This window comes from Oryctolagus cuniculus, chromosome 13 (assembly GCF_051225735.1).
Source record: "Oryctolagus cuniculus isolate XC-2025 breed Fujian yellow rabbit chromosome 13, ASM5122573v1, whole genome shotgun sequence".
NCBI classification, from domain to species: domain Eukaryota; kingdom Metazoa; phylum Chordata; class Mammalia; order Lagomorpha; family Leporidae; genus Oryctolagus; species Oryctolagus cuniculus.
Window position 1 is genome coordinate 7811737 of NC_142879.1, and position 12349 is coordinate 7824085.

Below are 12349 nucleotides of genomic sequence, written 5' to 3' on the forward strand. Positions count from 1 at the left end.
TGCAAAATTAATAAGGAATTAAGAATATGACAGAGATTGGTAGATGGCCAGAGCATAGGTGACTCACACCTGAGCAAAATAATGACTTGCAAGATTCAACACACACTAACAAGCTCACCATGATTAAATGGGACTCATGTCAGATACAAAAACGTGGCTCAGTATATGCAAATCGATAAATGTCATACAACATAACAGAATCAAGAACAGAAACCACAGGATCATCTTAATAGATGTGGAAAAAGCATTTAATAAAATTCAACATTCCTTAGCGATAAAATCTCTGAACATATTAGGTATAAAGGAACATACCACGACACAGTAGAGTTCATCTATGGTGAACCCACTCCCAATGTCATAATGAGCAAGGAAAAACTGAAAGTTCTTTTTCTATATTCTGCAGTAAGATACAGGTATCCTTGTTCAGCATTTTTAGTCACCACAGTACTGGGAGTCGTAGCCAGAGAAAGAAACAAAAGGCATCTGGTCGGCGCCGCGGCTCACTAGACTAATCCTCTGCCTTGTGGCGCCTTCACACCAGGTTCTAGTCCCGGTCGGGGCTCCGGATTCTGTCCGGATTGCTCCTCTTCCAGGCCAGCTCTCTGCTGTGGCCAGGGAGTGCAGTGGAGGATGGCCCAAGTGCTTGGGCCCTGCACCCCATGGGAGACCAGGAGAAGCACCTGGCTCCTGCCTTCGGATCGGCACGGTGCGCCAGCCGCAGCGCACAGGCTGCAGCAGCTATTGTAGGGTGAACCAACGGAAAAAAGAAGACCTTTCTCTCTGTCTCTCTCTCACTGTCCACTCTGCCTGTCAAAAAAAAATAAATAAATAAATAAATAAAAAATAAAAAAATAAAAGGCATCACAATTGGAAAAGAGGAAGTCCAATGGTCTCTGCTTGCAGACAACATGATCTCATATATAAAAACCCCCAAAGTTTCACCTAACCATTCAGAACTAATAGATAAATTCAGCAAAGTTGCAAATTCCAAAATCAATGCGCAAAAATAAAGGATAGTATAAAGAACAGCTTGTCTGACAGAGACAACAAGTCTGCACAAGGGAGTGAAGCTGTAAGCCTTTTTTGTTTTTAAAAATTTATTTATTTATTTATTTGAATGGCAGAGTTATAGAGAGGCAGAAACAGAAAGAAAGAGAGATCTTCTATCCACTTGTTCACTCCTCAGATGACCGCAACAGCTGGAGCTGTGCCAATCTGAAGCCAGGAGCCGGGAGCTTCTTCCAGGTCTCCCATGTGAGTGCAGGGGCCCAAGGACTTGGGCCATCTTCTACTGCTTCCCCAGGCCATAGCTGAAATCTGGGCAGGAAGTGGAGCAGCTGGGCCTCGAACCGGTGCCCATTTAGGATGCCAGCACTGAAGATGGTGGCTTTACCCAGTATGCCACAGCGCCTGCACCCAATGCTTTTAATATGCATGGAATTTATACAGATGTGAGAGAATAAAAAATGCTTATTCCATAATAAATTGTGATTTAAAATGTTTAAAAAGCAAAAATGAGATTTTTAGGTTCAGTAATTTTTTTTTCCTTTATAAAGGAAATTATTTAGAGGGCATATTGGGATAGCTTGAACACTCAGTCACTTACGTGCACTCTAGTAGTTGTCAGAGAGGACACAGAAACTTAAACAATAACAACCACTGACACTTCCATGCAGTTCTAAATTGTGTGGCACAGACAACTAGTTACTAGTTATTTAATAATGCATATTGACTTATAAATGTGTACATAGAGAGATACTGCATTTAAATAACCAAGGAATAAAAACAAACACTAACTTTGAATCTTCAGATGTGAAAGTTGTTTGACGAATGCTCCCATAAAGACTTAAATAATACCTTTAAGAGATTTTTCTCTTTTTGCATTTAACAGCCTTTATTGCTTCTAGCTGCCAAATGAAAGAATTTGTACTAGAATCCTATTAGTAAGTGAAATAATCATGATTGAACATATTTTCTAAGTTCACTTTAGAAGAGCTATCACTTGTGAGATGCATAATTTATTTAAGGAGGATTTCAACTGTTTTGCAGAGCTGACACATTACTTTTGATTCTCTAAGTCAGTCACCTCTAAGATGGTAAACTGGTAAATACTGTGTATCCGAGACTTCAAGCTGAAAGGCTTGTCAAGAGAAACAAGACTTCCAACTTTCAAACTGTTCCGGTTCACTGCCTGAATCTATGGACTAAACAATTTGAACACAGGTCAAAGTACTGCTGTCATTTTTATAGCAAGTTCCACCAGTGCGTTTACTCAACAGTAATGCTTGCAAGGGATGGCCAGAGCTGCCTCAATATAAAGTGCGTGCTGAAGAAAATGAGAAGTTTCATGTAGCTGAGAGTAGAATAAGTATGTGTCAATCTATCTGTTGGTACAAATAAAATAATTTCTATGTAGTGGATGATCTACTAACTACCTCAGAACATGCGCGTTTTCAGAATAGCAGCAGGGATGTAAGTACAATATGACCACAGCTACAAAGGGGAAACTGAAAAGTAATCTTTTATAGCACATCATAATATTTTATAAGTAACTCCACAGGAAAGTGGAAAATATCAAATCATATAAATGCACATATATCATAAGAGGTGAAGGAAATATTTTGCTTTGGTTTATGTTTTCCTTATGAGGAAATATCATAGATTTGTTTCAGCTCTACATTGTTACATGCAAGTTACTATATTCATCCTTTAAATGAGTAAAATGTATAAATAGGAAACTTCCATCTTTAGGATACACAGCTTACTACGTAACCGCTAAGATTTCTGAAGCTGCAAACTTCGACTGTGTGGCATCTTCTGAGCTGATAATTCCTGGCTTGTAATGACATTTAAGAATGAAAGAATGAAATACAATACAGTACATATGCAAAACAAAGTGAAAACTTAAAACACTTCCATTTGCTTATGACCTTGTCCTATTAAGATACATATTCCTTGATGACCTGGCAGGAACCATAAATTGATCGCTTTTTGACCTCTTATGTAGCACAATGTCTGCCTCATTTTGTGTTAAAATATTAGAGAATTGTCTGGGGATATTTAAAAAATGGATATAAACATAGAGCTCATTCTTTATCCACATTTCCTACTCATCCATCCTTTGACAATGTAAAATTTTCTAGCAAAGTCCTCCATCATAACCAATTATGTGTTCTCAGCAATATACAGGATTTTAACATGATGAATAAACTGATCCATTTCTGTCTCAAGCTAAACTCTATGCCCTATGAGGGTAAAACAGTTTCTCTCCTATTTTTATTCCCAGTGTCTCTAGAAAACATCAACATCAGACCATTAAAAATATTTGCTGAATGACTTATGACTGACTTGAAGAATGAACGAATGAAGATAACTCACTCTAAATGGTAAGAGAATTTTCAAACAACAAAAAACCCAAATGTAATTCTTTCCAGAAGCATATCTTGACATATTAGTGTGTCTGAATCATTTTACAAATATGGAACCAACCCACATGTCCATCCAATTGTGACTGGATAAAGAAAATGTGGTAAATATACACAATAGAATGCTACTCACTCATAAAGAGAATGAAATCCTGTCTTTTGCAACAAAATGGATGCAACTGGAGACAAGTATGCTTAGTGAAATAAGCCAGTTTCAAAAAGACAAATATCCATAATTTCTCTGATTTGTGGCAGCTAATATCTAGAGGAAAAATATATATGAGTGAAATTGATGTCTTGGGGTTTGATTATTGTTTTTAGCCCTTGTCTATATGCTCACTGAACAGCTTTCTTTCTACTTTAAGTTGTTGAACTCCATTTAGTGGAGCACTAAGCCTTTTACTATAGAGTAAATTAAAAATATATTATCATAAGAGTTAAAAATGGAAGGACACAGGAGGGAATGGGAGTATCATGCTCCTAGAATTGTGTCTATGAACTACTTGAAATTCGTTCTCTTTATAGTAATAAAAAGTTAATATAAAAATGAGATAAAGGAAGGAGAAAGGCTCGTTGTGATTTTTCAAAGGGAAGACAACAGTAGATGTTCTTTTTGGGAGGAGGATTAAAGAGCTAATCTGACATTAAGAAAGCTTCAGCGCTGTATTTACATTGCAAAACACATGCTGAAAATCAGCATACTTTTCTGAAGAGAGAGGCCATTCGCTAAATATCAGGTCAAAAGCAGTTTTGTGTTGCCACATTTGCCTTGATAGAAAGTGGTATAATATTTAGTAAAGAGTCCATTATTTCACACAGTTTTTCTTTGGCCTCCAAAAGGCAAGAACAACAATTTATGGTAGGCATCAGTCACATACCTGAAAATGTGGATGCTAACATCATTTACTATCCCTCAGACTAATCATTCCCTTTTTCTTGACATACATTTTTTCTTCTTTAGAGTAAAGTAACATTTTATATGAATTGTGATTGAATTGAATCTTTCAAAAAGTTGATGCTGAGATCTTTTTAAACTAGAAAACAAGTGAAATTTTCTACAAGGCACCACATCTACCACCCACACTGAGGGCCTAAGTAAGTCATGGTGAGCTATGAATGATAACCGCCTGCAAAGAAACTGTAAGACAGGAACTTTTCTTTCTTTTCTTGGCAATATTTACCTTATCGCGTTCTGACTTATGTCAAGTAAATGGAATCAGTCCAACACACAACGCTAATTTTCTTCTTTCTTTCTATTCTCAGCTCACTATGTTCATATTCTTCAGAAGGAAATGCAACAATGTGTCTATCACTTAAAATGAATCACCAGATGGATTTATAAAAATAGTAAGAGGGAAATAAGGCATGTATTTCAGGATGACACAGGTTAATATATCCATCTAGATCTGTACTTTTCTAAGAGAGTTTTTGGTTTTAATCAGTTTTAATGAAGAAATAGAACTGATAACTGTGTTTGGGCTTAATTCGAGTGACAAGTTGGACTATAAACAAGTCACTGACAAACAAGTAATCAAAAAGTAAACATATACTTTCCAACTAGATCACAGACAATAGAAGAATTGTGAAGTGATACTATGTGAACTGGGGATGGATAGTTGTTACATAAATCAAGGCTAACAGCTCCTAAAGTTCTGCCTGGAAGCAGAACTGCATTGCTGATGGATACCACAGGAAGGGCGCTAAGTCACTCTGCAGGGGAGAGCTGGACAGGAGGTGCACAATGGTAAACCTGAGTCTGGTAGGACTGAAGCTTTCTCTGGCAGCAGGAAAAGACTAGGATCTGACTTGTGATTGTCCTGTGGGTAAATAATTTTACATTAATATGGTTGGGAAGTATGTACAAATAGCTGTGGCAGCAATACAGAAGAATATAATAATGAAGTAGCCATTGAGATGGACAAAAATTGAGATTCCTTTGGTGTCAGCATATACTCATCTTTTAATATAGCAATACATGTAAAACAGCTTCTTGCATTTGTGTACATATACAATGCAAAAAGCATCACCATGAACAGTTATTAGAAATAAGAAAAGGTAAAGTCAGAAAGGAAAAATAGAGCTGATTTTTTCTGTACTTAATTTACAAAAACATTAACATAAAAATGTTCTAGATCAGCCTAAATAGAAATGGATGTGCAGTGGGTAAACACTGATGCTTCTCAAATCAGCACCTATTTTGTGTAAAAACAAAGGAAATCACTGTTACAATTATAATCTGGGCACAATCAATTTGAAATAACTTTGAGCTAATGGCAACTGAAGGTTGAATCTCCATTGCAAGTCAGAGGTTTGTGGAAGATACAAAACGGCATATCTTGCAGTGTCCTTGTCCAGATTGTCAAGGTAGCAAGTTTATTACATTATTTTTAAAGATTTTATTTATTTCAGAAGCAGAGCTACACACAGAAGGAGAGACAGAGAGAAAGGTCTTCGATCAGCTGGAAATGACCAGGAAGCCAGGAGCCAGGAGCTTCCTGAGTCTTCCATGCTGGCACAGGGGCCCAAGCACTCAGCCATCTTCCACAGCTTTCCCAGGTCATAAGCAGAGAGCTAGACTGGAAGAGGAGTGCTGGGCCTGAACGGTGCGCATACGTGATGCCAGCACTGCAGGCGGAGGCTTAGCCTACGACACCACAGTGCTGCTCTGAGCTTGTTATGTTTTAACAGACAGGAAGCAGCAATCCAGAGCCTCCTTTGTACCTTGGCTGACAGGATATTTAAGCTCTATAAAGACTACACCTCCACAGGTCCTTGAGTACTGATTGCCTTAACTTACTAAGAAATAAGAAAGCAAAGTCTCATGGCAGTGTGCGATTTACAAAACGATATAATAAGAAATGGAGGGGCTGGCGCTGCGGCGTAGCAGGTAAAGCAGCTGCCTGAGTGCTGGCATCCCATATGGCTGCTGGTTTGAGACCAGGCTGCTGCACTTCCAATCCCGCTCTCTGCTGTGGCCTGGGAAAACAGTAGAAGATGGCCCAAGTCCTTGGGCCCCTGCAGCCCAGTAGGAGACGGAAAGAAGCTCCTGATCAGCCCAGCTAAGGGCATCGCGGCCATTTGGGGAGTGAACCAGTGGATGGAAGATCTTTCTTTCTGCCTCCACCTCTGCCTCTCTATACTCTGCCTTTCAAATAAATAAATCTTTTTTAAAAAAGAAAGAAAGAAAATGAAAGAAAAAAGAAAGATAGAAGAGTGCAAAAATAAAGTTAGAACAAAGATTACTTATAAGGAGTACTCTAGACCTGTCTTCATGCATTTGACATGCATTTAATGAGTTTATGCTTTGTGCCAGGCATGCATGACTCTGCTATTGCAAGGTACTTTTAAAATCATATTAAAGAGAGTTTTGAGCTGTCTACTAGAATGATAATGATAATGACACATATTACTTATTTATTTTTAAGTTTTTGTTTATATGAAAGGAAAAGAGCCACAGACAAACAGAGAGGACCTATCTGCTGGTTTACTTCTCCAATGCCTACAACAGCCGCGGCTGATCCAGACCAGAACCCAGGAGACAGAAACTTAATCTGACTCTCCCATGTGAGAAGCAGGGATGCCACACTTGAACAATCACCTGCTGCCTCCAGTGTGTACCTTAGCAGAAAGCTGGAAACAGGGACACAGACTGGAAGCAAGGCATGCTGATCTGGGATGCAGGCAATTAGTGCTCTATCTTCTGCACCAAATACCCCCTCCTGAAGCATATTATTTAGCTTCACGCAAAACTGAAATTAGTCTTAATCCTTTGTTTACACAGAACAGTTTGAATCAGCCATATGGCAAAGTCTGAATAGATTTCTTAATTTTAACATTATTCTTGGTGAATGAAGAATTTTCTCAATCTTAAACGCAAACATTTTTAGATGTCATTTGCTTATTGAGAAAAATAGATTTGATGTTAAATGTAAGATATTTTCTCTCCTGCTCTTCCATGTTCCTACAGCACTACTTTAACCAAACTAGAAGAAAATGATGGTAAAGAGAAAAAAAGAGAAATGAGGAGTGGGCTTTGTGGCACAGTGGGTTAATCTTAATGGGATGCTATATCCATAGGGGAGTGCTGCTTTAAGCCCTGGCTACGTTGTACTCCCGATCCAGCTTCCTACTGGAAGCTGCATGGGGGGCAGCAGATGATGCTACTTCCTACTGCTGCATGGGGGGCAGCAGATGATGGTTCAAGTGCATGAGTCCCAGACATCAGTATGGAATACTCACATGCAGTTCCTAGCTCCTGCTTTGCTTGGTCTAGTCCCGGTTGTTATGGGCATTTTCGGAGTGAACGAACAGAAGAAATACTACTTTCTTTGTCTTTCTGCTTCCAAGGACATGAAAATAAATAAATATTTTAAGGAAACAATTGAAACCAATAGTAAAAGTAAAAGATATTTATTTTTGCTTTGCTAGTCACTGCGTGTGCAATTGGACTGTGTGCAATCTTGAGATCTTTAAAATATTTTATTTAGGAGTAAAGATGTCATCGTATGATACAATATGGCGGTTATTCTTCTTCAGAAAGGAAACTTGCCTCCACCTGAGGGAATGTTCCGATGCAGAGCTTGGTGTTCTACCCTCAATGAAAGATCTTGAAGTGAGGATTGGAAAACCACCACAAAACACACCAAACACCAGAGTTAAAGAAAAGGGTTAGGGGCTGGCACTGTGGCGCAGCGGGTTAATGTCCTGGCCTGAAGCACCAGCATCCCATATGGGAACCAGTTCAAGACCCGGCTGCTGCACTTCCAATCCAGCTCTCTGCTATGGCCTGGGAGAGCAGTAGAAGATGGTCCAAGTGCTTGGGCCCTGCACCTGCATGGGAGACCCAGAAGAAGTTCCTGACTCCTGGCTTTGGATCGGTGCAGCTCTGGCTGTTGTGGCCAATTGGGGAGTGAATCATCAGATGGAAGACCTCTCTCTGGCTCTTTCTGGCTCTCTTTTCTCTGTGTAACTCTGACTTTCAAATAGATAAATAAAACAAAAAAAAAAAAAGAAAAGTTTTATTGCCGGGTCTGGGGGAAACTTGACAGGCCAGAGGGAGAGGATGCAAAGAGGGTGAAAAGGAAGATGGTTCTATACAGAGAGCTCAAGAGGATGCGTGTGTGGGAAGCAGGTCCTATTATACTCTTGCAGGGGTTGGGGAAGTGGGAGCAACAAATCCCACTAGGGTGGGAGTGGAGCTAACACTTGTGGTTGGGCCACTTGGTCACCTGACTTCTAGCAAGCCAGGCTGGGCTTAGGACCGAAGCTTATTGTGTAAGAGGGCAATGGGGGCCAGAGCCTAAGATGGCACCCAGGGCTTAAGGTGGCGCCATAGATAAGATGGCGCCATTTTACCAACAAGAATGACACAACGATGTGTCCATTCAGCATGAAAGTGCTAAATCGGTGTTGCATAGTGAAATGCCATAATCCAACTGTTAATACTCTGATCTCGAATACATATAAATGCATCAACATGCTTCACTTTCAATAAGATGAAAACTGGCATTCTTTATATTTTATATTTATTTATTTTAAATTTACAGACATTATCTAGAAATTAAACATCTCTATATTAAAATACACATCCCACCAGAGGTAAGAAAGCTCCACCATGAAAAGTTCAATCTGATATTCGAATCTTTTCTCTTCATTGTTTAGCAAGCGTGCCAAGGAATTCTCTAACTCCAGTTCCAGTCATGCTATACACACAGCAGCTTCATGTTTTCCAACAAGAGAGATATTTTACAGATGTTAGGTTTATTTCTAGATTGTGCCCATATTAGTTTGGGTTTTGAATATCAGCTTTTACCATTTACTAGTTGAATGTCTTTGGGCAATTTGCTTAACTTCTCCAAAGTATCCTACAATCACCATAATGGCAATTATAATAATAGCATGTGTTTTATGGGTTATCATGAAGCTCAATGAGATAATACAGCTGAAGCATTAAAGTGCTTACCAATGTTTCTGTAATGGAGGAAAGACCAGATAATGTCAGCACTTAAATTTAAAAAGTATATAGAATCTAATTAAAACATGGTAAAAATGCAGTTGATAAAAATTACAACACTAAAGGCATTTCAGTTCTTACCAAAGGATATGGAAAACTACTGTGACTAATTAATCAAGTGATTGAGATAAATATCTTTTTTTTTATAGATCATTTTGATATATCTCCACTAGACTGGTAGGAAACAAATACAGAAAGAGCCTGTGTAGTTGGGACAGGCTATTGGGTTTTCCTCTTGGTGTGTACCAAGCATCTCCAGGAGAAAATAGTTTTTGAGAAAAGTAAATTTTATACTATTGTACGGCCTCAAAGAGGTAAATTTGTGTTTATGAGTCCTGTTTGTCTTCTCTATCATTAATTGAAATTTATCCCAAAATCTTAGAGGCGGATAACTATCAGTGAATCACAGGGCTGTTGATTTTCTTCCCCCTTTTTTCCTATTATTGACTGGGAAATTTGTAAAGGGCCAGGCTACTACAGGACACTTGGCAAAGCCATTTTATTCCAGAGGCCATGAAGAATTTTCTTGCTATAAATGACACATAGGCTAGCATGTGAGTTAGTGCACTTACTATCAAAGTCTTCCAAAAAGAAATTAAATATAGACACTTAGATATGTGCTTAAAATAATTTCTCTCTCATGAAATAAAATGCATTTAACTTGTTAAAGAGCTAATTACTAACAGAAAATTAATGTAATAGTATTTACAAGGAGTTTAAATTAGTTGATTCAAATATATCTACATAATGTATTATCTAAAGATTCATTCCAGAAAATGTTTCTCTATATTACCTCTCTTCTGTCAAAAAACTCTGTCTTCGAAACTCATCCACCAGCTAAGACTCATTATTCAGATTGGTTAATCATCTTACAAAATCTGCACAATTATAATTAGCAGAGTCAGGATTTTAATTTTTATTTATTTAATGTGGCAGGGAAAAAGAGAGAGAAATGTCAAGCTTCCATCTACTGATTCATCCCCTAATTTTCCAGAAAAATCAGGGCTGGGTTAACTTAAAGTCAGGAGCCCTGAAATGAATTCAGTCAAATTTCTCATATGTTTTACAGGGAACAAATCCCTTGAGCTGTCGCCAGTCACCTTCCACCTCCCAGAGTGTGCATTAGCTGGAAGCTGGAATCAGCAGTGGTGCTAGGACTTGAATTTAGGGACTCCAGGATTGAATGTGGTTATCATGCCCAGCCCCAGTAAATTCTGACTCTAGGACTTTAGTAGGAGACTTAAATGATAGGTTTTATTTGGGTGGGGATTATTATTTTTTTCTTTAAGATGCACAAACACTACTAGATTTGTGAGAACAGTATTAAAAAGAGGAAAAATAATAATCTATTTGATATAATATAAAATTATTAAATTCAACTAACATTAAGTAAAATTCTATATTCTACTAATATGACAAATGACAATGTGTACATTATACTTTTAAATCACTTTGTATATAAATTTTGATTGACAGATCCCATCAACATAACTCAGGAACCAAATTAAAAGAGGATAATTGTCTTAATCTTATCTTTTTCAGTCACAAAGAAATTTGTCCATGACAGAAAATATTTAAACATTATAATTTCTTCTTCTCTGTATTAGTACTTGCATGTATCTAAAAAATAATTAAGTGTTGGGGCCTGCACTGTGGTGTAGTCAGTAGAACTGCTGCCTGCAAGGCCAGCATAGCATAAGGGCGCTGGTTCGAATCCCAGCTGCTCCACTTCCAACCCAGCTCTCTGCTATGGCCTGGGAAAGCAGTAGAAAATGGCCCAAGTCTTGGGCCCCTACACCCTCATGGGAGACCCAGAAAAAGCTCCTGGCTCCTGACTTCATATGAGCGGCAGCTCTGGTTGTTACAGCCAACTGGGGAGTGAACCAGTGGATCAAAAAACCTCTCTCTCTCCCTCTCTCTCTGTCATTCTGCCTCTCCTTCTCTGTGTAACTCTGACTTTAAAATAAATAAATAAATCTTTAAAAAATAATTAAGGGTTTACAATATTCAGGACAAGACAAAGAAGTTTAAATTATGCTCAAGATAATAGGTGGGTGAGTCTTTGACACTGTAGTTAATATGAGATTTGGGGATGCCATACAAAAGTTCCATTTCTGCTTCCAACTCTCTAACTTCTTGCTAATATGCATCCTGGGAGGCAGGAGAAGAGCCCTTGTCTTCCATGTGGGAGCCAAAATTGGGTTTTCAGATTTCTGACTTAACCTGAGCCACTCTCAGCTGTTGTGGGCATTAAGGGAGTAAAACGATAGAATAGAGATCCCCCTCTGACTGCCTGTCTCTGTCTTCCTGTTTTATCTCTCTGCATTTCTCTGTATCTGGCTCTTTGCTTTTCAAATTAATTTTTAAAAATAAATTAAAATATAAAAATAGTATTTTAGAATCATACATGCCTCTCTTTTATTACTAGCTCTGTAATTAGATTTGAATATAGTCCTCAAATATGACTTTTCTACCTTGTGTACTAAGAATGTTTTGAAGATAAAATAAATATAAATAACCTAATATGGCGACTAGTAAACAAGTAAACAATACATAGAAGTATGAATTGACACTCTTTTAAAGTTATAAAGACCTCTTTACAAAAATAAGATACACAATTACTTGTTTGTTGATAGATTTTATGTCTCATCTCTACCTTCTTTCTTTCTACCCCACATCTGAGTCAGTTTATAAAAAACGTGGGATGTTTCCTGCTTTGGCTACCATAGAATTTTAAACCACACAGATTCTCACTGATTGCACAAGGCAACCTACATCCCAGTTCCAGTCACTGACAGAAGGGCAGCTTCACTCATCGCTCTATCAACCCATTCTCAAGCCATTTGTAGGCCTGATGCTCTCCCCAGAAAATGTCATTTTATAAGCAATAAATCTTTTGGACTGTATTGGG